The 24,617-nt window shown below is 38.6% G+C and overlaps 1 long non-coding RNA gene across 1 annotated transcript; it reads left to right on the forward strand.

Annotated features, from left to right (window-relative positions):
* Positions 1-15,059: 15,059 nt before the first annotated feature.
* On the forward strand, positions 15,060-22,285 carry LOC131514327 (uncharacterized). The gene is made up of 2 exons (XR_009263026.1): positions 15,060-16,305; positions 18,695-22,285. It is a non-coding gene; the product is annotated as an uncharacterized LOC131514327 (long non-coding RNA).
* Positions 22,286-24,617: the final 2,332 nt, after the last annotated feature.

Raw genomic sequence — 24,617 nt, forward strand, 5'->3', positions numbered from 1 at the left:
ATTAAGTTAAATGAAGAAACCTTAGAATAATGCTTGGCACAGTAAAAATGCTGAGTTAGCTGTTATTATTAGTGTTGTGATTGTTTAGTTCACTTTCATCCTAACCATTCTTTTATTTAATAAGAAAAACAGCTGAAGGCATGCAACACCAGGAATCCTGTGATCCAAACCACTGATTTTTATTGACTCTTATGCATTCCTGAAAGAAAAAACTTATCTCTGGTTTTTGCTTAAACTTATCTCAGGTACATCCTTAAATTTCTTAGAAATGACCTCCACATCTTGATTCAAAGGCCTAAGGTGCATCATGTTTGACAGAGTCTTTGAAGAGGTTTCAAGTCTGCTTAGTTCCCCTTTGTAGGAGTTTTGAATGCTTTCTTTAGGTGTCAGGTTAGTTTCCCCTTAGAGTTTTAAATCTGATGCCCTATTGTCCCAGAGAAGCAGAATAGATACCCGTTTTAATCTTACCTCCTTTCTGACAAAAATGTATTTATTCAAGTCAGCTTAACTCTTTTAGTCCAAGTATACTTACGTTAATTTTATCTCAAGTAAAAATTATTTTTATTTTTTTGAGAAACTGAGGCAGAGTGTGAGCAGAGGAGGGGCAGTGAGTGAGGGAGACAGACCGGAAGCAGGCTCCAGGCTCTGAGCTGTCATCACAGATCCCAATGTGGAACTTGAACTTATGAACTGTGAGATCATGACCTGAGCCGAAGTCAGCCACTTAACCAACTGAGCCACCCAAGTGCCCCTAAAATAAAGGTTATTTTTAAAGCACTTGCCAGCCTTCTTGTTGACTGCCTACAATGCGCTTACAGATTTTCTAATTAAACCGAGGTCTCCCTGATACGAAGTAGTAAGTTGAAGCACTGTTGAATTAGCTGCACAGGTTTTCAATATCCAAACAGAACCCTCTTGAGTGAGGAGCCTGAGTCTTTTCCCATTCACAGTGTCCTGGGAGTGAATCCAAAGTGAAATTTGAGCATTCTCAATACTAAGAAATCTCTGCGAATGGCTGGGTGTTGGCTGTTTGGTCTTACCACCACCTTGCTGGAAAATATGATCATCTATAATTGTCTCAGGTGGATGAATCATAGCAAGGACTTCCAGAAGCCCTGTGGCCACTCAAGTGACCATAAGGCAAATATCACATAAGTTCCATCAGGCAAGTGTTGGCCTGTCTTAAAACCTTTGTCCCCATTAGGCAAGTGTTGTCCTCTCTTAAAACCTTTGTCTACATCCTTCGCCAACTTTGAGATGCATTACATTTGACTTGCTGTTCTTGTTCTTTATCACCAATACTTTATGTGCCTTTTTGCTTATAAAAAGGAGAAAGAAAGACAAATCTTCCTGTTAAAAGAAGTTATATTCACTGCAGAAAAGTTTGAGGAAATAGTTTGCAAGGAAAAAGAAAACTGGAGTAAAAGGAAACAAAAATTCACCCATGACCCCAAATCTGTTCATATCTGATACATTTCCAGTCTTGTTTTATTTACTTTATTTTTTATGTGTATATCCATACCTACAGAACTATACTTTTCTTGGCATAAGCAATTATAAAATCTGAGTATTGTCAATTACATAAACTAAGATATAGTGATGCTATTCAGGGTGAACCAGAAGCATGGGCATCTCTAAGAATATTTTTTTTTAGACTTGGAGAATCTCGGGCCCCAGTCTAAATATTTAATCACAATTTGTATTCCCACAAGACCACTGGGTGGCTCACATTAAAGTTTGAGAAGTACTGATATATATGCTGTATGTACTTCTGTGTCCTACTTTGTCACAAAAACCAAAACGTTTTCATTTTCTCTCTATTCCCCATTAACAATTGTTAACAATGCCATGGAAATAACACTTTGTAGAATTACAAAGGCATTTAGAGATTACAAAAGAGTGAGGTATATATTGATTCGTGAATTGGCAAGGAGATCTCTAAAAATCTGTGTTTTTTTTTTTTAAAGAGTCATTAGTCTAGAGGTTTTCATAATGAAACATTGATTATTAGAGTTCAGAAATGTGGTTCTTTTATTACCTAAGAATGTGAGACAGTACTTAAAAAACCCCTAAGGGAGGAAGGGCAGGAAGTCATTAAGGAAAACACAATTTCAACACTTCTACAGGCTGAGTCAGGTCTCCTGTTAATGAATTGCAAGGGGTTGGGGAGGAAGGTGGAGCCTGAATTTGAATCCACGAATCAGTGATTCAGATAAGAAAACAAAGGCCTTGACTCTTGAACACCCTGATTTGTTTAGAACTCTAGTGGGTACTTTGCTCTTTAATTAAGGAGGGCAAATCTTTGTAACTTCTCCAGATGAAGATAAGAGGTGACACAGTACTGTTTACTTTGGAAAGAGTAAGAAGTTATAATCCGTTCTTAGGCACTGTTCTGCCAATAGTGACCAACGAAACGTTAGACTTGCTTGCTTTGAGGCTTGGAATTAACTTTAAATTCAAACTCAGATTTCAAAGTGTTATGATAGAATGAATACTTTTGGGGAGACTGCAGCCTTTGCAAAACTGGACGGGCAGACGTTCTTTATTTAGAGTTCGGTGTAGGAAAGGAATTAGCCCGCCTCACTTGGCACTGGGCAGGGAAGCAAAGGCAGGCAGGGCAGTGGGAATGCTTTACAGTAACCATGATGACCTTAATGTTACCCCCAGCTTGACTAAACCAGACAGCTTGCTTTCTGAGTGTAAGCTTTTGACCTCCCTTTTCTTGGAGGATTTTCTTTTTTTTTTTTTTTTTAATTTTTTTTTAACGTTTATTTATTTTTGAGACAGAGAGAGACAGAGCACGAACGGGGGAGGGGCAGAGAGAGAGGGAGACACAGAATCGGAAGCAGGCTCCAGGCTCTGAGCCGTCAGCCCAGAGCCCTACGCGGGGCTCGAACTCACGGACCGCGAGATCGTGACCTGAGCTGAAGTCGGCTGCTTAACCGACTGAGCCACCGAGGTGCCCCTCCTTGGAGCATTTTCTTTAGAAAACTTGAAATTGTCAATTCTTTCTTTGCCTCTTTGGCATGTAAATCTCTCAACTTCGTGTCTGTTTTTACATCTGGGGAACATCTTTCTCAAGGATCTGGGAGCCATCTCTTGGAAATGTAATAAAAAAAAAGATAGGGCTCCTAACTTCCAGTGTCTGGGAGAAGGTAAGAGCCTACCTTAATAAGTATCAATTAGCAAACAAGAGGGCCTAATTGAATTTACCACCCTCCTCTCAGTGCCCCCCAGTACTTTTCCACTAACCTACGCCAGTGCTTAAAAACTCTCACCTTTTATTTCAAAGGAGTTGAGTTTCAGTTCATCTTCTCTCTCCTATTGCAATAAATTCTTAAAGTTATTTATCAGTGTTAAATAAATTCTTCCTTGCCTGTTCCATTCTGTCTGGTACAATTTTTCTTTGACAGTAGTGAAAAAAAGGCTTCATATATGCTCTGATTGGAAACTATTAACATAGAGAAGCTAAAAAAAACTTCTTTGGGACGCCTGAATGGCTCAGTTGGCCACTGACTCGATATCTGCTCAGGTTGTGATTCAGTTGTGAGAATGAGCTCTGAGTCTGGCCCCCACTCTGAGCCTGGAGCCCCCTTGGAATTTTTTCTCTTCTCTCTCTACTCCTCCCCTGCTTATTCTCTCTCTCTTTAAAAATAAATAAGTAAACATTAAATAAATTATTTTTAGAGAGACTTCTTGTATGTTTGGCTTGGGGCTTTCTCTGGTGTATCCTGCGCTAGAAGGGTACCAAAAAAAAAAAAAAAAAAAAAAAAAACAAGGGAAGCTGGCAGTCACTGACCAAGTTCTGATCTTTCTGGGCTGATTGCTGCTGAGGCTGTGGTTCCCAAGCTATTTGCTTTACAAATTGTGGTCATAGTTCTACAACCAGATAAATAATATCAACATCATAAGGTTTGTTTTTTTTTCCCCCAGGAGTAAGTTAAAAATACTTGGAACAACAAAAATGTTAATATTAGCTATTAGAATAATATTACTATTATCTGTGTTATTATTACCATTTAGTTCACTTTTTATCCTAACCCAGGCTTCAGTCTTTTATAACACAACAGAACACATACAACACAAGAAATCATGTCAAAACCAAACCAGTGGCTTTTACTAAGATGCTTTTTTGTCTTTTTTCATATATTATCATACATGGCCTGGCCATTGTCCACTTTTATATTCAGTCTTTCATTAATTTTAGGACAATCTTGAAGACAGAATTAGACACCAGAAGGCCTAGTCACAGAATTCTGGAAGGTCCAGTCACAGAATTCTTTTTTGGAGATAATCACATTATATTTATTTCTTAGAAACATCCAGAGTACAGCATTGCAAGTAGTTTCTTTATGGGGGTGAAATATGCTTTGGCATAGTTCAGCCCTGACTGTTGGGACCCAAAATGCTGTATATTGGATTAGTGCCTCCTTACTGAGTGAGGTAAGGGCTGTGTAAAGTCTACCTGGGCATGTGGATTTCCCAGTGGTCACTGAGATTGCTGGGTGCATAAGCCTGATCTTAAGCCTGGTTTGTTAGACAACCTGCCCCAGGCCCAAAACCCTGAATCTTAAAGCTGATTCTATACCCACTCTATTATCCTTAGGCACACGTCCAACTTCAAAAAAAAAAAAAAAAAAATCTTACGACTTTGAAGTTGTTTCGAAAGTTTACTAGGTTTTTGGAAAAGTGGATATAATTGAATTCCCAAATTCAGCTTACTTGGGAGAAGGGTGGGGGAGTATAATGGACACCAGATACTTTTTACGAAACCAAGACAGCTCTCAGCAAGGGCTTCAGTACACAGTCAATTTCTGTAAAGATTGGTTCTCTGACAGCTGGTCTCCGTGTCTCAGAGAAGCCATGAGAGTACCTGTGGACTTTCCAAGCCAGCCTCAGTATTAATGCAGATCCCTGAGGTTATATGGTTCAGGCTCTGCAGTCCTTCTTTTCTTTCTTTTTTTTTTTTTAATTGTAGTATAATTAGCATATAGTATTACACCAGGTTATGCAGTCTTTCCATCCCAACATAACTGAGTGGGAAAATGTGCAAATGTACAAGTGAAATAATTCTATAATCGAAATGTTGGAATGGAAGGGGACACCTGGATGGCTCAGTTGGTTAAACGTACAAATCTTGATATCAGCTCAGGTCATGATATCACAGTTTGTGAGTTCAAGCCCCACATTGGGCTCTGCTGACAGTGTGGAGCCTGGTGGGATTCTCTCTCTGCCCTCCCCTGCTCTCTCTCTCTCTCTCAAAATAAATAAGTGAACTTAAAAACATGTTTGAGTGGAAGAAAGGAGATTCTGTGACCTGTAATTAATGACATGCCAAGGACTTGGCCTGAGGAGCAAAACAAAAGCTGTGTGTCATCTTTAGAGCTGTTAAAACAGGGATAAACCTGAACTAAAAGTCTATCTGCTTTTTATCATCACCAAGTGTTTAGTGATAGAATACCCCTCTCTAAAAAAATTCTATTGTTGATCTAACTTCTAAAAAATTCCTGATTACTGCTTGAATTTGACTAATACAAGTGTAAGCTTGAAATGAACACATTAAAAGTTTTCTTTTTTTTTTGTGAGGAAGATCATTTAAAGAACTCTTCAATGTTGTCCCCCTAATATCTCTCCCTCACACATGCATGTGGAATCAACTACATGTGTTCATTTTGAGAGTAAATTCCTAAGGGTTCTGAATACTTTCAGCTCACTAGGAGTGCACGTTTTGTCTCCAACCCTTATATATTCCTGCATTTCAAGATTCAATATAAACATTAACAGAGCAATTATAGTGATTAAGAAAATGAACTTGAGTTACTTCAGTTCTGACACTTCATGTGATATTATGTGTAAAATTTAAAATAAGAAAACAGTAAAATGTAATAGTTTTTGTTTGATAACTGCAAATTTAGTTCAATCATAAACTTTTACTGGACTCGGATAAGGTATTTAACATTAAATTTATTTTTTATTCATTATTTTAAAACTAAAGAATGAATCAAGAAAATAAAACATTGCATGAGTGGTGTAATTTAGTAGTTCTGTTTCTTTTGCAGATACTTCAGTTTTATTAAAGGTTACTTGACAATTATCTACACAAATCATTAGACTAACCAAAGGATCAAAGTTCTTTGTTTTACTTTATGACTATTGCTGAACATTCTTTTCTCATGCTGGTTTTTTTTAACTTTATTTGTTTTTTTTTTTTAAGATGAAATTTATTGTCAAATTGGTTTCCATACAATACCCAGTGCTCATCCCAACAAGGTGCCCTCCTCATTGCCCATCACCCACTTTCCCCTCCCTCCTACCCCTCATCAACCCTCATTGTATTCTCAGGGTTTTTTTTTTTTTTAATTTTTTAATGTTTATTTCTGAGACAGAGAGAGACAGAGCATGAGTGGAGAAGGGGCAGAGACAGAGGGAGACACAGAATCCGAAGCAGGCTCCAGGCTCCTAGCTGTCAGCACAAAGCCCAACGCAGAGCTTGAACCCACAAACTGTGAGATCATGACTTGAGCCGAAGTCGGTCACGCAACCGACTGAGCCACCCAGGCACCCCAGTTTATTCTCAGTTTTTAAGAGTCTCTTATGGTTTGCCTCCTTCCTTCTCTGTAACTTTTTTTTTCCCCTTCCCCTCCCCCATGGTCTTCTGTTAAGTTTCTCAGGATCCACATATGAGTGAAAACATATGGTATCTTTCTCTGTATGACTTATTTCACTTAGCATAACACTCTCCAGTTCCATCCTCATTGCTACAAAAGGCCATATTTCATTCTTTCTCATTGCCATATAGTACTCCATTGTGTATATAAACCACAATTTCTTTATCCATTCATCAGTTGATGGACATTTTGGCTCTTTCCATAATTTGTCTATTGTTGAGAGTGCTGCTATAAACATTGGGGTACAAGTGCCCCTATGCATCAGTACTCCTGTATCCCTTGGGTAAATTCCCTGCAGTGCTATTGCTGGGTCATAGGGTAGATCTATTTTTAATTTTTTGAGGAACCTCCACACTGTTTTCCAGAGCGGCTGAACCAGTTTGCATTCCTACCAACAGTGCAAGAGGGTTCCCCTTTCTCCACATCCTCTCCAGCATCTATAGTCTCGTGATTTGTTCATTTTAGCCACTCTGACTGGCATGAGGTGATATCTCAGGGTGATTTTGATTTGTATTTCCCTGATGAGGAGTGATGGTGAGCATCTTTTCATGTCCCTGTTGGCCATCTGGATGTCTTCTTTAGAGAAATGTCTATTCATGTCTTCTGCCCATTTCTTCACTGGATTATTTGTTTTTCAGGTGTGGAGTTTGGTGAGTTCTTTATAGATTTTGGATACTAGCCCTTTGTCTGATATGTCATTTGCAAATATCTTTTCCCATTCCATTGGTTGCCTTTTAGTTTTGTTGATTGTTTCCTTTGCAGTGCAGAAGCTTTTTATCTTGATGAGGTCCTAATAGTTCGTTTTTGCTTTTAATTCCCTTGCCTTTGGAGAAGTGTCAAGTAAGAAATTGCTGCTGCTGAGGTCAGAGAGGTTTTCTCCTGCTTTCTCCTCTAGGGTTTTGATGGTTTCCTGTCTTGCATTCAAGTCCTTCATCCATTTTTTAGTTTATTTTTGTGAATGGTGTAAGAAAGTGGTCTAGTTTCATTCTTCTGCATGTTGCTGTCCAGTTCTCCCAACTCATGCTGGTTTTAAAAATTAACTTCTTTTTGGTGCCAGATTCACTAAGTATGCCACTGCCAACATGTGGTCATAAAGTCACAAACATGGGGGACTAAAGGTTTGGAATTAAAGCTCATATTTCCTGATCTCTAATCAAAATTGTGTCTTTCCCCTCTATGAGTGAAAGCAGTCCACAAATTAATTTTGACTTTGGATGGAGATTTAACATATATTATTGTATACCAGTTAGGTACTAAGTGTAACTCAGAAAATGCTGCTACTTCTTGAATGTGTTCAAACAATAAGTTAAAATTAACAGGTCCTATTTCTTTTGGCATTGGCGGCTTTATTTAGTTCAACAAAGTCGGGGAACCTGAATATTCCCCATCTGACTCTTTCTAAAAGGACTCTGTGTACAGTGCTGCTTGGGGGATGACCAAGAAGGACGTAACATTCCTCTCAGTTTGACTAAGCTTTAGACCAGCTTTTTCCTGACTTTAGGTCCTGCCTTCCATTTTCTTAGGGCATTTACTTTAGAAAACTTTCACTTATCAATTCTTTCTCTGCCCTCTTTGAGTTGTAATTATTAAAAAAAACAAAAACAAAGAGCCTCCTGCCAGATTTACAACCCAAGGATGTCTCTCTCAAGGACCTGGAACCCATCTCTTTGAAATGCAGTTATCAAGGAAGACAGCACCCCTGTCTCCAGTCCCCATGGGAGGGTAGAAGTCTGGCTTCAACGGATGCTGTTAGTTAGCAAACACTCATGGCCTAATCCTAGAGAAAAAATGTGCAAGTTAAGAAGTAACTCAGAGTAGGGGACACATGCCATTGATCAGCCTCCACACTAAACATCACCTGTGCTCTTCTACTCGCTCACCAGGACACTTCAAAACTCTTCCCCGCCTTGTTTCAGCAGAGTTGAGTTCAGACTAAGTTCTGGCATCTTTTCTCTATTGCAGTAGCCTTAAAGTCTTGCTTCATGGCATAACTTTATCCAGTGCCAGTTTTGCTCTGACAGGGATCAGGTAAGAGCAGGGGAGAACCATTTATGTTGATGATGGGGACATACATTTGACTTCATAAAAACTGAAGATGCTTTTTGTGTCTCGGGAACTGCCGATGATTTTGTTATTCTGCAGCCGTGTTGCTTGCATGTGCCTTCACTGGGACTTCAGAGCACTGAACACAGGGGACTGGGGTCTGCAAGTTCCAGTTATGTCAGAGCAGGGGAATTCGCTTTCTGAGCTCAGCAAACTGGCAGTACTCGTAAGCAATTATCTGCTATTAATCCTCCCTTTTTGGTTATTCACAGAATGAAGCCAATGTCTTATGCTTAGTGTGCTCCTCACTCAAAAGTTGAATTTCCTTAGGGCCCCTGGGTGGCTCAGTTGGTTAAATGTCTGACTTTGGCTCGGGCCATGATCTCACAGCTCGTGAATTCAAGCCCTGCGTCAGGCTCTGTGCCTGACAGCTCAGAGACTGGAGCCTGCTTTGGATTCTGTGTCTCCCTCTCTCTCTGCCCGTCCACTGCTCATGCTCTGTCTCTCTCTCTCAAAAATAAATAAATATTAAAAAAAATTTTTTTAAGTTTAATTTTCTTCCTTGCAATTTTGAAGGTGTTCTTGGGCATTCTAGAACAAAGCATTATATTGTTTTCCTGCGCAAACCAATTAAAACGATCGATTGGTGATACTTAGATGTGTCCTATCCCCTGGAAGAAAAGGACAGATTTGACTTGAAAGACCTTAGAGCAGGAAATGAAGGTTCTAGGTGCCAATGTTCTGTCTTAGAGAATGGCAGTAAGGTGGTTTCCACTACATTGATTAGCACAGGAACTCAGAACCCTCTGTGATAATGTGGCTTATGATTTAAATAAAGCTGAAGTGCTTGGCAGAATATCATGGCTGGCAAAATGCAGAAAAGGGAAGCTGGCACATCAAGAACTAGGGCTGCGTCTTGTATTGCAGAGCCTAGGCTCGGAGCAGAACATATATCTTGTGAGGCATGAGTTGAGTGGTAAAGCCAATGTCAGGGGTTAGGTCCAGGTCTAGATGGGAGACCTCAGGGGATGGATGGACGGCGAACTTCTGCATGAGGCTGGTGAAGAACAGGAAAAGCTCCATCTTGGCCAGTGACTCACCAACGCACATCTGGAGACCTGGAGAGATGGACATGGTGGAGGATTATAAGATATACGAGCACAAAAATCTGAGCCACAATTTGGACAAAGACAAAAGCTGTCCATGTGTGATTTCTCCTACTTTAGAATGTACCTCTTCTGAGCCTCATGGACTCTTCCTAAGCCCTGGAAATACAAAATTAACTACACATGCTACCTACCTTATGAGCTCCCAAGAGGGAGATGGGCAGCTAAATAAACATTAACATTTCAATGTGAAAAATGCTACAGCAGGTAAAGCCAAGTGTGTTATGAGAACAGATAATAAAGGTACCCAATGTGATTTGAAGGGCCAGGGAGGACTCCTCCTTTGTGTGAGAGCTTTGTATCTCTCACAAAGCTGCATAGACAGCTCCTATGCAAACGGTGAGAAGAAGTCAGCCAGAAAAAGATGGGGTGAGATGTGGAAGGGGTCGTGATATATTTCAGGGCTGAAAAAACTTTGACTCTGACCAGAACATAGAGCATGAGTTAGGGAATATAAGGCCTGAGGCCAAAGGATAAGTAGACAGTAGGTCATGCTGAAGCATTTTAAGAACAGAGACTTGGTTGCTTTTGGAACATGACTTATTTGAGAAAATGTCAAGGTATCTGAAAAGTGGAGTCAGTTAAAATTGAGGAAGGAAGTCTTCTGGGTAAGTTTTTTATTAAAGAAAAAAAAAACAGGAGGCTTAATGTTTATATATATTTCTTAAGATATATTGTGTTGAGGATGGCACCTTTTTTTTCTGGCTCAAATTTAATGAGTTTGTGGTTATATTATAAAACAAAGATGACACATTTGACTGAGATGTAGCATTATTACAAGTTTTTGCTTCTAGTCCTTCAGAAGGCCCAACCAAGTCTTTTCGCCCTGCTTCCAGAGTCTATAAATCCTAAGCCTGATACTTTGCTTTCCTGCCAGTAAAATGTAGACAGTCCAGCTAGATTTCTCTTTTTTTAAAAAAATATTTATTTATTTTTGAGAGAGACAGAGAGACAGAGTATAAGCAGGGGAAGGGACAGAGAGAGAGGGAGACACAGAATCTGAAGCAGGCTCCAGGCTCTGAGCTGTCAACACAGAGCCCGGCGTGGGGCTCGAACTCATGAACCGTGAGATCATGACCTGAGCTGGTCGGACGCTTAACCTACTGAGCCACGCACGTGCCAGCTAGATTTCTTTTGTTGTTGTTTATTTATTTAATTTGTAAAATAACTCACAAGTATACTGAGTCACAAAAGACTTCGAAGTTCAGAGAAATATTTAAATGTAGATAATTTACAACACAGGGTAAAGTAGTACTTTGGTTTATATAGGACTTCCAGGAACCAGATTAACTCCACAAATGGGGTGGTGGGGGGTATTTTTTCACTGTGCCTAGTAGCAAGGCAGGATTTTTAGGGGTGAAAGGCCATACACACTACTTCTGTCTAAAAATGTTTATGAAAGCTAACAGTTCAATCCACCAATGCATGTGCAATGTCAACAAGATACAGGTATTTAATTAAACTTGGCTGTGAGACTATTGTTCCCAAGGGGCTTCCTGCCCAGTAAGTGAGCCTAACAAGGAAACAGGTGAATCTAACAGTGTCACAAGCTATGATAGGGTGTTGAGAGAGCCCATGGAAGGAACACCTAATCTGCCTTTTGGGATCAGATTTTCCCACCTGCCCAGAATGAAAAGTATGATTGAGTGGTGTCATCTAAATGGGTATGTAATGCAACTTAGGGTGTGAATTATCTACCCTATATTTAGGCTTATTCAGTTTCAAGGTTAAGAGTCTAGCTGCCCAACAAGACAAAGTATGTATCATTTTCGTTTGCTTTTAAGGATAAATCGGTGAAAACAGCAAATGATCTTGTTTATCTTAAAAAGAAATGCTGTATGCAAAATTAGTTAAGAGTGATGGTGATCAAAGATCAAATGAGGCCTCCAGAGAGCAACATCTCTATCTCAATAAAGTAAGGAAGAAGTGATAAGAAAAGAACTGGGGAAGAGCGACTTCACCACAACTTAAAGGAACATGAGGACTTAGCACTCAAAACTGGTTTTATGATATGTTTTCTTATGGTGATAGTTTTGTGATTATTATACTCTATGGATATTTCCATTTGTTTGCCTAGGATAAAAAAAGAGTATCAATACTCCTAGATGTCCTAAAGCAGGAAAACACACACACACACACACACACACACACACACACACACAGTATATCTGGAGATGTTTAGAATTCCTGAGGCAAAATTGTTTGAAGATGGGCCTCTCTGCCAAATTCTGAACTACTACTGCTTGTCTCATAGTCCAAAGAAGCTTCCAGGTCCAGGTGTGTGAGAAACCACAGAGGACCTGGAGACAGTGTTGGTCAGAGTAAAAGTAATTGTTGTTTATGGAGAAAAGGGGGTTTTAAGGGGAGTAAAACTTCTGTTTAAACTTGAACATCAGTTTCTTCTCTATAAACATAAACATCAGTAAATCCAAGGTCTGATAAAGGAGACTAGGAAAAAAACCTTTATGTTTGAGAAACTAATTGCTCCATCTCTCCACTTACAAAATGAGAGTTCAGAATTAGAAGTATGTAGCTGAAGAACCCTCCAGAGATTATCGTTTGTTTCCACGGCTTTTGTTTTCCCCCAAAATATAATGCAGGGAAGCGTTAAGAAAAATTGAGCTCACAACACTGTGAATTACACGTAGATTATTTTTCATTTCTGTTCACTCTGTTTCCAAATGTGATATTATGTTTTTATTTAAATCAGGAGTCATTACTACATTTTCTTGTATATCATCCTGTGTGTGTGTGTGTGTGTGTGTGTGTGTGTAAAAAATTGGAGCATGCATTGTACTCTGTCTCTCTCTGTATCCCTGAGTCATCAGTAGTTAAGGAAAGTCTATCTTTTGGGTGACTGCTGTTTACCTATCACTGAATGGGTATCTGGAGTGAATGCTAAGCTGTTGTTTCAGTAGAAAGGCACACGGTGACAAACTGCTTATGGTTTATAGTTTTTCTAAGATTCTTTTCCAGGAATGAAGAATTCATTTCAGGTTCTTAGGGATCCAGACAATTGTAAAGTCATTTAGTTCCTTGGATTCCAACATATACTCTTGTGGAAAGCTCTTCTCTCTTCCCTTTCCTAAGCCCCCTCCCTCCCTCTCCTAGTCAAGAAATCCTAAGAGAAACATAGGTATTTACACATATTGAAGCAAAGCTTTTCTGGTTGCAGTGAAGTGAGTTGCACATTGTCACCCTTGCTACACTTTCTCATGAGATTCCCAAGGCTCTACGCTAGCCTCAGCCGCATGGAATCTTCAAGGATTCCTTAAGAAAATACCATTCCAATGCCTAATGTCTTAACAGCCAATTTAAAGCCTGGGGAGGGAAGTCTCTTTCCACTTTCCCGTTTTTCTTATGTTTAGTGCCACATGGAAAAAAAAAAATACAAAACCTAAGCACAATCCTCAGACAAGGCAGAATCTCTCCAGATTTTTTTAAACCACCTGTTTCAAAGTAGGAGACCTTACCCACTGAGAAGTGCATGAAAGCTTCTTTCTTGATAAACTTTCCAGTAGAACTGATGAAATGTTCAGGATTAAATGTGTTGGGGGACGCCTGGGTGGCTCAGTCGGTTAAGCATCCAACTTCGGCCCAGGTCATGATCTCGCGGTCCGTGAGTTCGAGCCCCGCGTCGGGCTCTGTGCTGACAGCTCAGAGCCTGGAGCCTGTTTCAGATTCTGTGTCTCCCTCTCTCTGACCCTCCCCCATTCATGCTTTGTCTCTCTCTGTCTCAAAAATAAATAAACGTTAAAAAAATTTTTTCTTAATGTGTTGGGTTTTTCCCACTGTGTTTGATCACAAAGTACCGAGGTCAGCAAAGTGATGACCTCAGTGCCCTAGAAAGAGAAGGGTTGGGTCGCCTGGGTGGCTCGGTTGGTTAAGTGTCCGACTTCGGCTCAGGTCATGATCTCGCGGTCCGTGAGTTTGAGCCCTGCGTCGGGCTCTGGGCTGACAGCTCAGAGCCTGGAGCCTGCTTCCGATTCTGTGTCTCCCTCTCTCTCTGCCCCTCCCCCGTTCGTGCTCTGTCTCTCTCTGTCTCAAAAATAAATAAACGTTAAAAAAAAAAGAAAGAGAAGGGTTATTAATGACAGAGATTAAATACCTTCCTAAAATGGTGGCTCTTTAAAGATGCGTGAAGGTCTCGGCTGGCAATTTTTCAGAAACAGTGTGTTCTAGAAGGATAGGAGAGGAGGGAAAGTGGAGGGGCAGTGGGCGGAGTTTAAGATGGAGCGTGGAACATTCATTTACTCAACCAAGTTTTTGTTCTGTACCTACTACAAGACACGAGTCTTGGACTCAGAACTGGAAACAAATTCTTACGTAGTCCTGTGTTTGCTATGTGATAATGGCATGTTATTTAACTTTTGATATGTCCCAGTTTCTAAATTTATAGGAAGGGAGTTAAACAGTCCTCATGTGGTGACTGTGAGCCTTAAAACTGGGTGCAGTTCCTGGCAGGTTTGAGGCTCAGTGAAGTTTTGCTCTATTACCCCCAGGGACTGTGATAGTGAACAAACTTAACAGGCCCCTCAAAACAAACTCTTAAAAGTTAGCTACCCCCCTTCCACATCTTGCCACAGGCTATGAAGCAACATAGGGCCATCAAAGAAAGGAAGTTTAATTGTGATACAGAAAGAGTATTCTGAAAAATAAAAATAAAACGAGAATAAGAGGAAAAGCCTGTCCCTAAATTAAGGACAATGTTTACTGCTTCACCTTAATCATAGCCTCCTCTTTAAGAAAGTTTTGGAATACTATCATTGTGGTTAGCTGTTTTATCACATGAATCTGTATAGTTTTTGAGTCACAAAAAGCAAACAACTGCTTTAAAGTGTTTTATTTGGGGACGCCTGGGTGGCTCAGTCGGTTAAGCATCCTACTTCGGCTCAGGTCATAATCTCACAGTTTGTGAGTTCCAGCCCCACATTGGGCTCTCTGCTGTCAGCTCAGAGCCCTCTATGGATTCTCTCTCTCTCTCTCTCTCTCTCTCTCTCCCCCCTCCCTCCCTCTCTCCCGCTCCACCTCTCCTGATCATGCTCTCCCTCTCTCTCAAAAATAAATAAACATTAAAAAACTTTTTAAAAATAAAGTGTTTTGTTTTAAAACATTCCTTGCTTTGTTTGTTTGTTTGTTTTTTATTTATAATTACATATACCTGGGCATTGTGGATTTTTTTTCCTCCTCGTAACAACTATGCTAAATTATTTCCACTGGGGCTCAGTGAAACCAAGGGACTAACAGCCAGTAGTATGGGTAGGAGTGTTAGACACCCTGAAATCCTGCCATTATTATAGCTTCCTTGGTCGTCTCTTTTTCTTCTTTTTGACATTGGTTATATTTGTTTTCTCATGTCAGCCATTGTGGCCCCTGTGGATTCATGCAGGGATGGGCCCAGAAGCAGCAAGCAGATTTAGTTTTAAGGAAAAGAATTAGTGCCATGGGCATACCATGACCTTATGCCAATCCCTGCCTTCAGTGTACTTTTAGCAAAGATCTGTGCATACTTCTTCAGGTTGCCAGTGGAAAGCACAAGAATGCATCTGGAAGTAGTAAGATTGACAAGCATAGGGTCTGGGGGGTGTTTCTGTGTGAGGGGGGAAGTGAGGCTGGAGGGGCCCTGTGAGGTGAAAACAGTGCTCTAAGTGGAGGCACGCCTTTCCTGGGATCTGGCCCTTTTACCCACCCACCTCGCTTAAGCCTTCTGATCCCCGATTTCTTCAGTTACCACATAAAAATAACTATACCTTATAAAGTTGCACAGAGTAATTACCACCTATTTTGTGTACTTACACACTGACACACTCAGTTACCTTTTGTTGGATGGGAGGGAGGGAGGGAGAGAGAGAGGAAAAAGGGAAAGGAGGGTGGGAAGGAAGAAAGGTAGGCCAAGATTGTCTTTCACAGTTCATTTCAGTGCTTCTGTGATTTTGAGCAGCTGACATCCTTTCCCTCTCCCCTCATTTCCCCTTCTTAAACCCTTACCTTGGGACTGTAGTAATTTTTAAATAGAACATTTGTGGTGGTTGCATGAGGTAAGCTTGTGGGCAGGGTATTAGCAAATCTCTGCACTTCTGAACGATCACCTCTGTGTATGGCACTTGAGTTCGATGTGCAGTTCGAGGCCGGGCTGACCCCACAAGCTTGGTGATCTCATCACAGACCTTTTCTGGATAAAACACAGAGTGATTTGAGTCTGGCGTGGGAGGGGATATTGGAACCATCTTCTCACATTTCTTTCCTTGTGAAAATCAAACCCAGGTGCTCTCCGAGTTCTGCCTGACTCATCTTTTCTCTGCACTGCTTCCACTCGAGGGCTCTATTCCCAAGGTTCCTCTGGGGACCGGCCTGGAGTGACACCTGCAGACCATCTCAGGAAGCTTAGGAAGTGAAATCTAATTTCTTACGTCAAAAAGAAACTAAAGGTATACACTGTCCTCAAGGACATAAATTAAAGGTATCCAGTGTGGCCATAGAATTCTGCCTTTTCCAGTCCAAGAGATTTCTGAGTCCTTCCTTCAGGCGATGCTCTGAATCTTAGGAGACTTACTCTGGACCTCAGTATATCGCATCATGAGCAGAAGCTCCCAGTGCAGTGTGGAGGCCGTGGTCTCTGTACTAGCCACAAACGGATTACTAACAAGTGCCGCCACATTTTCATCACTGAAATGGGCAATAGATGTGTCTTTTCTCCTGAAAGGAGAAGAGGAATCATTAGTGATGAAATAATTTTATACTGGACAATCATAGTGAATAACCTAACATGAACTTAAAAAAGCAATGCATTGCATTCTTTCCTCGATACAGTGGAATTTTTTCATTATGAGGGTGCTGTGCAGAGTGTTTGAATAAAGCCTGTCCCCGATGTCCCCAATTTAATAATGATAAATAGTTCTAACAATGGGAGAGGCTGTTTGCCACTTGGAAATTAGTTTTTACCTGAGTGATTAGAATATGCTCAACACTTTCTTTTTTTAAAAAACTGCATTAAATACTCTTTCTTGTGTTAATCAACTGAAACATTTTCAATATTGTGTGAAATATTGCAATATTTCAATTGCAATGAAAGGAATACTATACTAATTCTAAAAGCTAACATTTTGGATCTTGTATATGTCCTTTTTTTTTTTTTTCAGAGAGTGATGTGAAAAGCAGTGGAAAATATTTGAGAATGCAGAATGTACTAAATAGCATGTCTTGGAGTGTACAAATCTACCATGATTAACTTAATTGAATCCAGCTATCCTTCTTCTTTGAAAGAAATATTTTTCCTCCAGATGCTATTAATTAAACCAAATAATACACAATAGGCCTAGGTAACCCCTGAGCAAAACACCATGATCTCCTGCTGTCTGACCAGAAAGGCATCAGTGAAACTTCTTGGGTCATTTTTGTCAAATTTATGCTGACAATCTAGGAAATAACACTTTTATAATCATTATAAAAGCAAATAATTCATCTTGGTTCCCGAGTACTGTCTTATGACTTTTCAGGAGGAACCCCAAAACTGGAAACACACTGAAAAGCTGAAAGAACAAAAAACAACAAAGATAAATATACATATATAATACTTGCAATAATGGGAAGGCCCCATCATTTCTGAAAGCATTATAGAAATAGCATCTCATTTAGACTTCAAGTTTATCTCAACTAACTGGCAGACTGAATTGGACAACGCAAATTCCTCATTGGAATTAAGTAACTTATGATGAATATTGGTATGGTTTATAGTAAGTTCTGTGTACCCAGAGTATTTTGTATATTATGCTGGTGGTAGTACATCTACTTAGAGGTTAGATGAGACATGAAAACAACATGGGCTTTACGGACAGAGCTATAAATCCAAAGGTTTTCTTGCAAACTCCTAGGTGATTCCAGGTCAAGCTATTTTAGTTCTGCATAGCACACTCACTTTACCACTGTTTCTTTGCAGGATCAGAATAATTATTTTTGTAATTTATAATAGGCTTACTGTCCCATAGAGCAGTACCATGTAATTCTAATATTCCGTAATCCTTAAAAACTTCAGGGAGGACTTCATTGTTTGCTAAATTTGGTGGGTTTGTCAGTATATTCATGTGCTTGAGAGAAGCTCTATCATATATTTCATCAAATTCTCTATAGGGCCCCTAACCACCCAAATGACCTAATAAATACCGAAGATAAAAGGCATCCCTAAAATACATATAGTTGCCTGATCCAGTGTTCCCCTGAGTCAGTACAGTACTTAGAGTAAATACGTACTTATAGTAACAGAACCTAAATTATTACAAAGTGAAATAATATTAACAGTTGTCAGTTGTGCTATTGGAAATGGGAACTATTTGACAAGGCTCTTTTCCTTCTAGAAGACAGCAACTTCATCGCTCACAAGTATAACAAATTGGATTGTAGCATTATTGTGAACTTACATGGCTCAGAGTAAATATTAAAGTTTTAGTTAGTACTTTGTTTAGTACTTGATAGTTCCCCTTTGTTTAAATTCACTCTTGTAAGTGAATTCTACTGAGTGTTCCTTATTCATTCATGGCTTATCCCATAGTCCATGTATAAGTAGTGGTGCAGGTAAAACATGAATGGCAAAAATTGTAAAAATGTATTGAAGTCATATACTGAACTATTTATTGGTGTGATTCACAATCTGTGCATTATAAGTAAGATATTTGACACAGTAATGTGTGATTGGAGAATTATCAAATGTGTTAACCAAGCAGACTTGTGACATCTCTGTACTCAGAATGTTCTATAAAGTGTACATTTTTGAAATGGCAATTCTCTAACAAATACTGTTTCATGGTCTCTTGAACAATCTAGTGTACCTACGAAGACGTGAAGTTGAAGAGGGAAGATACAGTTACCGCAATCCTAGGACCTCCAAAGAGCTTCACATTTTCATCAATCAAGGTTAAGTCTCAGGAATTGAGTGCCTTGTTAATCAAACCATTTTCCAAGCAACACTGACACAATGCCATTAACAACAGAAGCATCCATTACTGTTTTGCCTATAAGGGAATTCATTAATCAGAGTAGGAAAACACATACACAGTATTAAACCAGTTCTGGGCTGATTGTGACAAACTGTCAAGAAAAGATTTTATAGAGGAACAAAATTATTGGTGACCATGCCTTCTAAGAAGTGACACTTGAATGGACCTTTAAAATTTTCCAGAATTTGATTAAAATATTGACACAAGCCAGAGACAAAAAGTGTCCCAAATTTCTAGAAGGAATAAAAGAAGGTAGATCCTGGAAGCTGAAGATCAGGGATCTTGAATGAACTGTTGTTACTCAATGCTGATTTTAAGAGATGTTAGTGGGAATTCCAAGAAAAAAATGTTCCAAGGACTAGTAAGTGTGAAAACTGAATTAAATAAAATTAAACAGGTTTTTGGTGTTTTTCTCAGAGGCTTTAATATCCTAATAGGCACACCATGAACCAAAAGAGAGGCCTGTAATATGAGCATTTCTCAAATTCACTTCACTGACACTGCTTTTTTGCATAGAACATCTACTAATGTCTCAAAGAACAAGATTTTGGAGAACAATAGTGTGAGAAATGCCTTTTCAAAAAGTTGTTGAAACATTAAAATAGCTTAGTAGTATTTACTAGATGCCAATATTAGTCTACTAAAAATAATTAAAGTAAAGATGAAACCATTCCCATTTTTAGAGTTATTAAAGTACCATTAAAAAGTTAATCTAATGATTTAAAGGGTTATTTAAAAAAATTTTTAATGTTTATTTTTGAGAGAAAGAGAGACAGAAAGTGAGTGGGGGACGGGAAGAGAGAGAGGGAAACACATAATCTGAAGCAGGCTCCAGTCTCTGAGCTTTCAGCACAGAGCCCGATGCAGGGCTGGAACCCATGAATGGTGATATTACAACCTGAGCCAAAGTTGGACACTTAACTGACTGAGCCACTCAAGCACTCCTAAAGGGTTATTAAATTAGTGGAATGACATAAAAGTACAATATTTGGATTTCATCAAGGCATTTAGCCAAGGCACAAGATACAACAACTTTATCTAGGTGAAAATATGGTTCAGTATATTTATAACACTAGTGTTATTGTTTACATTCTTTTTAAGAAAATGATTATCTATTTTTGAGAGCAGGGAGTGGCAGAGAGTGGAAGACAGAGAATCTCAAGAAGGCCCCGTGCTCGAGGATATACATTCAGGATTGTTGGCTACAGAACTTGTGGTCTTAACCCAACAGAGGTTTAAGCAAAGAATGAGATGAGGGCTTCTAATCCTAGCTTTTTAAGGAAACTTGACTTTGGAAAATAACATTAGAATTGCAACTTTTGTGCACTGTTGGTGGGAATGTAAATTGCTGCAGTCACTATGGAAGACAGTAAGTCAGTTCCTCAAAAAATTAAAAATAGAAATATATTATGACTTGGGTATTTACCCAGAGAAAATGAAACACTAATTTAAAGGTATATGCACCCCTATGTTTATTGCAGCATTATTTACAATGGCCAAGAAATGGGAGCAGCCCAAGTGTCCATCAATAGACAAAAGGATAAGGAAGAGGTGGTATATCTATACAATGGAATATTACTCAGCCATAAAAAAGAATGAGATCTTGCCATTTGCAATAACATGGAAGGACCTAGATGTTATTATGTTAAGTGAAATAAATTAGAGAAAAACAAATACCACATGATTTCACTTATATGTGGAATTTAAGAAACAAAACAAATGAGTAAAGGAGAGAAAGAGAGAGAGAGAGAGAGAGAGAGAGAGAGAGAGAGAGAGGCAAACCAAGAAACAGACTCTTAAATATAGAGAACAAACTTGTATTACCAGAAGGGAAGTAGCTGGGGGATGGGTGAAATAGATAAAGGGGATTAAGAGATACAAACTTCTAGTCATAAATAAATCACAGAGATGAAAAGTACAGCATAGGGGATATAGTCTATAATATTGTAATAATGTTGTTTGGTGACAGATGATGTCTACAAAAAAAAACACCTGAATTAAAAAAAATAACATTACGATTGTAACAGGAATTTCAGAAGGGTTCAATAATTTAGGAAGATGATATAGTTAAAATTATTATTATAGGAAAATAAAAATTAAAATAGGAATTTGAGGCTGGGAGGACAGAGTTCCTCAGGTGTGAACCACTATATATAAAGTGGAAAAAGTGGATATGGTATGTTTCAAGCAAAGAAAAAAAATTAGAAAGGTAAATTTTAAGAAAAAAATGTAGACATAGGCTAGGGAGAAATGTGGAAAAGACATTTCATAGATGAAATTAACACAGAACAATAGTACAGAGGTCAAAGTGCGAAAAAATGAAGGTATAAATAGTAAAGGGACGAGGTTGGTTAATACATAAGCAAAAATAGGAATGTTAAGAAACAAATGGAGTTGGGTATATGGAATTAGATGAAGGATTTATTGAAAGAAGATCTTGGGGTGCCTGGGTGGCTCAGTTGGTTAAGCATCCAACTTCAGCTCAGGTCATGATCTCATGGTTTGTGGGTCGAGCCCTGCGTTGGGCTCTGTGCTGGCAGCTCAGAGCCTGGAGCCTGCTTCGGATTCTGTGTCTCCCTTTCTCTCTGTCCCTCTCTCAAAAGTAAATAAACATGAAAAAAATAAAAGAAAGAAGATCTCATTCTTCTGGGGAATTAACCTGTCATGTGACCTTTGAGTATCAGAGAAAGGGCCATAAAATAATACCAAAAGATCAGAAAACCAAGTCCTATTGTTTTAGTTAATAATATGTCAGTTGCTCTGAGTCACATATCTGTAAAACTGAGATAAAAATATCATCCCTACTTTCCTCTGAGGGTGGTTATAAGGAATAAGTGATATCCTTGCAATCCTTTGTAAAATACAAAGTACAATACAAATAAAAGATGATATGATGATGATGATGATGATGATGATGATGTTACACATGGAGGCAAAGCAATGATTTTCTCTTCATTATATCTCCCAGTTTGGTTTTCAAACTTAGAATTTACATAATATAGCAAAACTCAATCATCTGCCCTTTAGAACTTAAAAATTGGAATTTATGGACTAATGAAAACTATGAATATTATATCTCCTTCCTTCCTTCCTTTCTTCCTACCTTCTCTCTTTTCTCCCTCCCTCCATCCCTTCATCCTCCCTTTCTACTATCTATTATCATCTATCTATCTATCTACCTATCTATCTTATTCCACAATCAAGAACTGTAAAATCTTTGAAGTGGAAATTAGAGAAATATGATCCAATACTTGGTCTAGCTCTGTAATTTTACAGACAAAGAAATAGAGACTAAATTCTTATATAAATCCACACAGCTAATGACAGATAGTTCTGGGTCTCAACTGTTGAGACCATACTCTTGATTGTGTCTTTTGTACACTCTGTTTTGAATAAAAATTAAAATTTTGTAGAGTAAGACTATGATCATGATTCAGTTCCTTTATAATGAAATATGTAGGATATGGAATATGTATATAGAGTATGAAAAATGTAGATCAAAGTGGTTGCAATAAATGACACAGATCATAAATATTTCAGGATAAAATACTATTAGAAATAATAGAAATATTATTCTATTGGATATTTGGATATTGGATATTTTTATATATCCAAATTTAAAACAAACTAAAAATTAAATTTAAAGTAGCTTGACTAACTTTGAATCCTGTCTAATTACTCCATTATACATATATGAGCCAGTTATAAATATGTGCATGCTAATAAACCTATCAGGGTAAGAATGATGTAGAAAATTATAAATAGGTATGAAATGAACATTTATTTTTCACCGCCAGCATGGTTTGATATGGCCTCTTCAGATTGAGAATATGTAGATTTCCAATAATTGGCAAAGGTCCGGGTCCTGAAGGAAAATGTTGCTTGGAAGCTTTAGTCATGAAGATTTTCATATTTAAAATAAAAATAAGAAACACACTCAGAATTGGAAGTATGACTGAAGAGTCAAACCGACTCATTATCTTTAAGTAGAAGTAATTATCAAAATCATAGAAATCTTTGTGATTACAACCAGGCAGAATCAGCAACTTCCGATGCAAATCAAAAACATGAAGGCATTGCTTATAATATTTTCCCTGTCTTATAGTTAACCATCTATTTTATAATTAAAATGAATTCAGTTCTACATAGTGTGCTTGCTTTACTTGAGCCCCTTCCCCCTTCTCTCTTTTCACTTCTCGGGTCGATCCGTTTTATCCAATAAAGCCTGGGAGAGGGATTTTCTCTTCATGTAAAACGATTATTCTTGAAATTTCAGGGAAATACATGTTTAATCCTCAATGTGAAATCTACACTTTCACAAGAAAAAGAATTGTATTGTTTGCTAAGTTACCCCATTATCTCTGTGTGGTTGTTCAAATAAGTGTCATGCCAAGAATTTCAAGGTACTTATATAATGCTAAGTTCTTATTCTTTCACTCTCCTAAAAAAGTTTCACTGGAGTCTCAGTGCCATGAAAAGAGAATTGGTTTTTAACTTGAATGCTGTGTACAGATCTGAGTAAGTGACTCACCTCTTCGGGCCTTAGTTTAATCTTTTTAAACCAAGAGAAATACATAAATTGTTCAATTGTGCTGAGTTAAAAATGAACAGATATACAGCTCCTAACATACACTTAAAATTCATTGCCTGGCTGGCATTCCTCATTTTTTCTCACTTTCTTTTTTTTTTTTTTTTAATTTTAAAAAGAGAGAGCATGTGAGCATGTGAGAGAGGCAGAGGGAGCTAGAGAGAGGGGGAGAGAGAATCTTAAGCAGGCTCCACACTTAGCACACAGCCCAATGCAGGGCTCAATCTCATGACCTGAGCCAAATGACCTGAGCATCATGATCTGAGCCAAAATCAAGAGTTGGATGCTTAACTGTCTGAGCCACCCAGGTGCCTCATGTGCTATTGACTTTTAACCATGCATCTGGGATATAGTCCATTCTAGTGGATTTGCTCAAGAAAGAAATATTTCTCTTTCCTTTTTGTGTTGGAATGACTGTGAGTAAGGAACTAGTTTAATAGTTTAAACTGAACAATTTTTTATATATTGCCTTCTTGATAACAATATTTCCTCAAGTGTCCTACAAGTTGCCATCGTATTCTATATTTACTTTTTAGTTTATCATTCATTGTCTTCAAGGAATTTAAATTTCTTGAAAGTGAGGACTCTATTTTCATCCCCCTCCCCTATGGTGGAATCAACAATGTTTAGAACAGTGCGTGGCACAATGTTTAGAACAGTGCCTGGCACTAAAAAAATTTAAATTTATGAATAGGGGCAACTGGTGGCTCAGTCAGTTAAATGTCTGACTCTTGGTTTTGGCTAAGATCATAATCTCATGGTTTCTGGGATGGAGTCCTGTGTTGGGCTCAGTGCTGACAACATGGAGCCTACTTGGGATTCTCTCTCTCTCTCTTTGCCCCTCTCCTGCTCGCATGCGGGTTCTCTTTCTCAAAATAAATAAACTTAAATAAAAATAAATAAATAAATAAATAAATAAGCAAATAAATGATTGAAAAATCTTCTGAACACTTTATTTTTGGAGAGTCATTCTTAGTAACTTAGAATTTGGGGAACTGAGTGACTATACGTACCAAATTCTGTCATTTTGTAAATAGGTAAATTGAGACTCAGAGGGTTCAGATTGAGCCAGGGTCATGCAGCTTTTTCCTAACAGAGCTGCAATCAGGACTTACGGCTGCTGCTTCACAATACTCTTTATGCCAGATGGCTTAATGCCATG

Source organism: Neofelis nebulosa, chromosome 6 (assembly GCF_028018385.1).
Source record: "Neofelis nebulosa isolate mNeoNeb1 chromosome 6, mNeoNeb1.pri, whole genome shotgun sequence".
Lineage (NCBI taxonomy): Eukaryota > Metazoa > Chordata > Mammalia > Carnivora > Felidae > Neofelis > Neofelis nebulosa.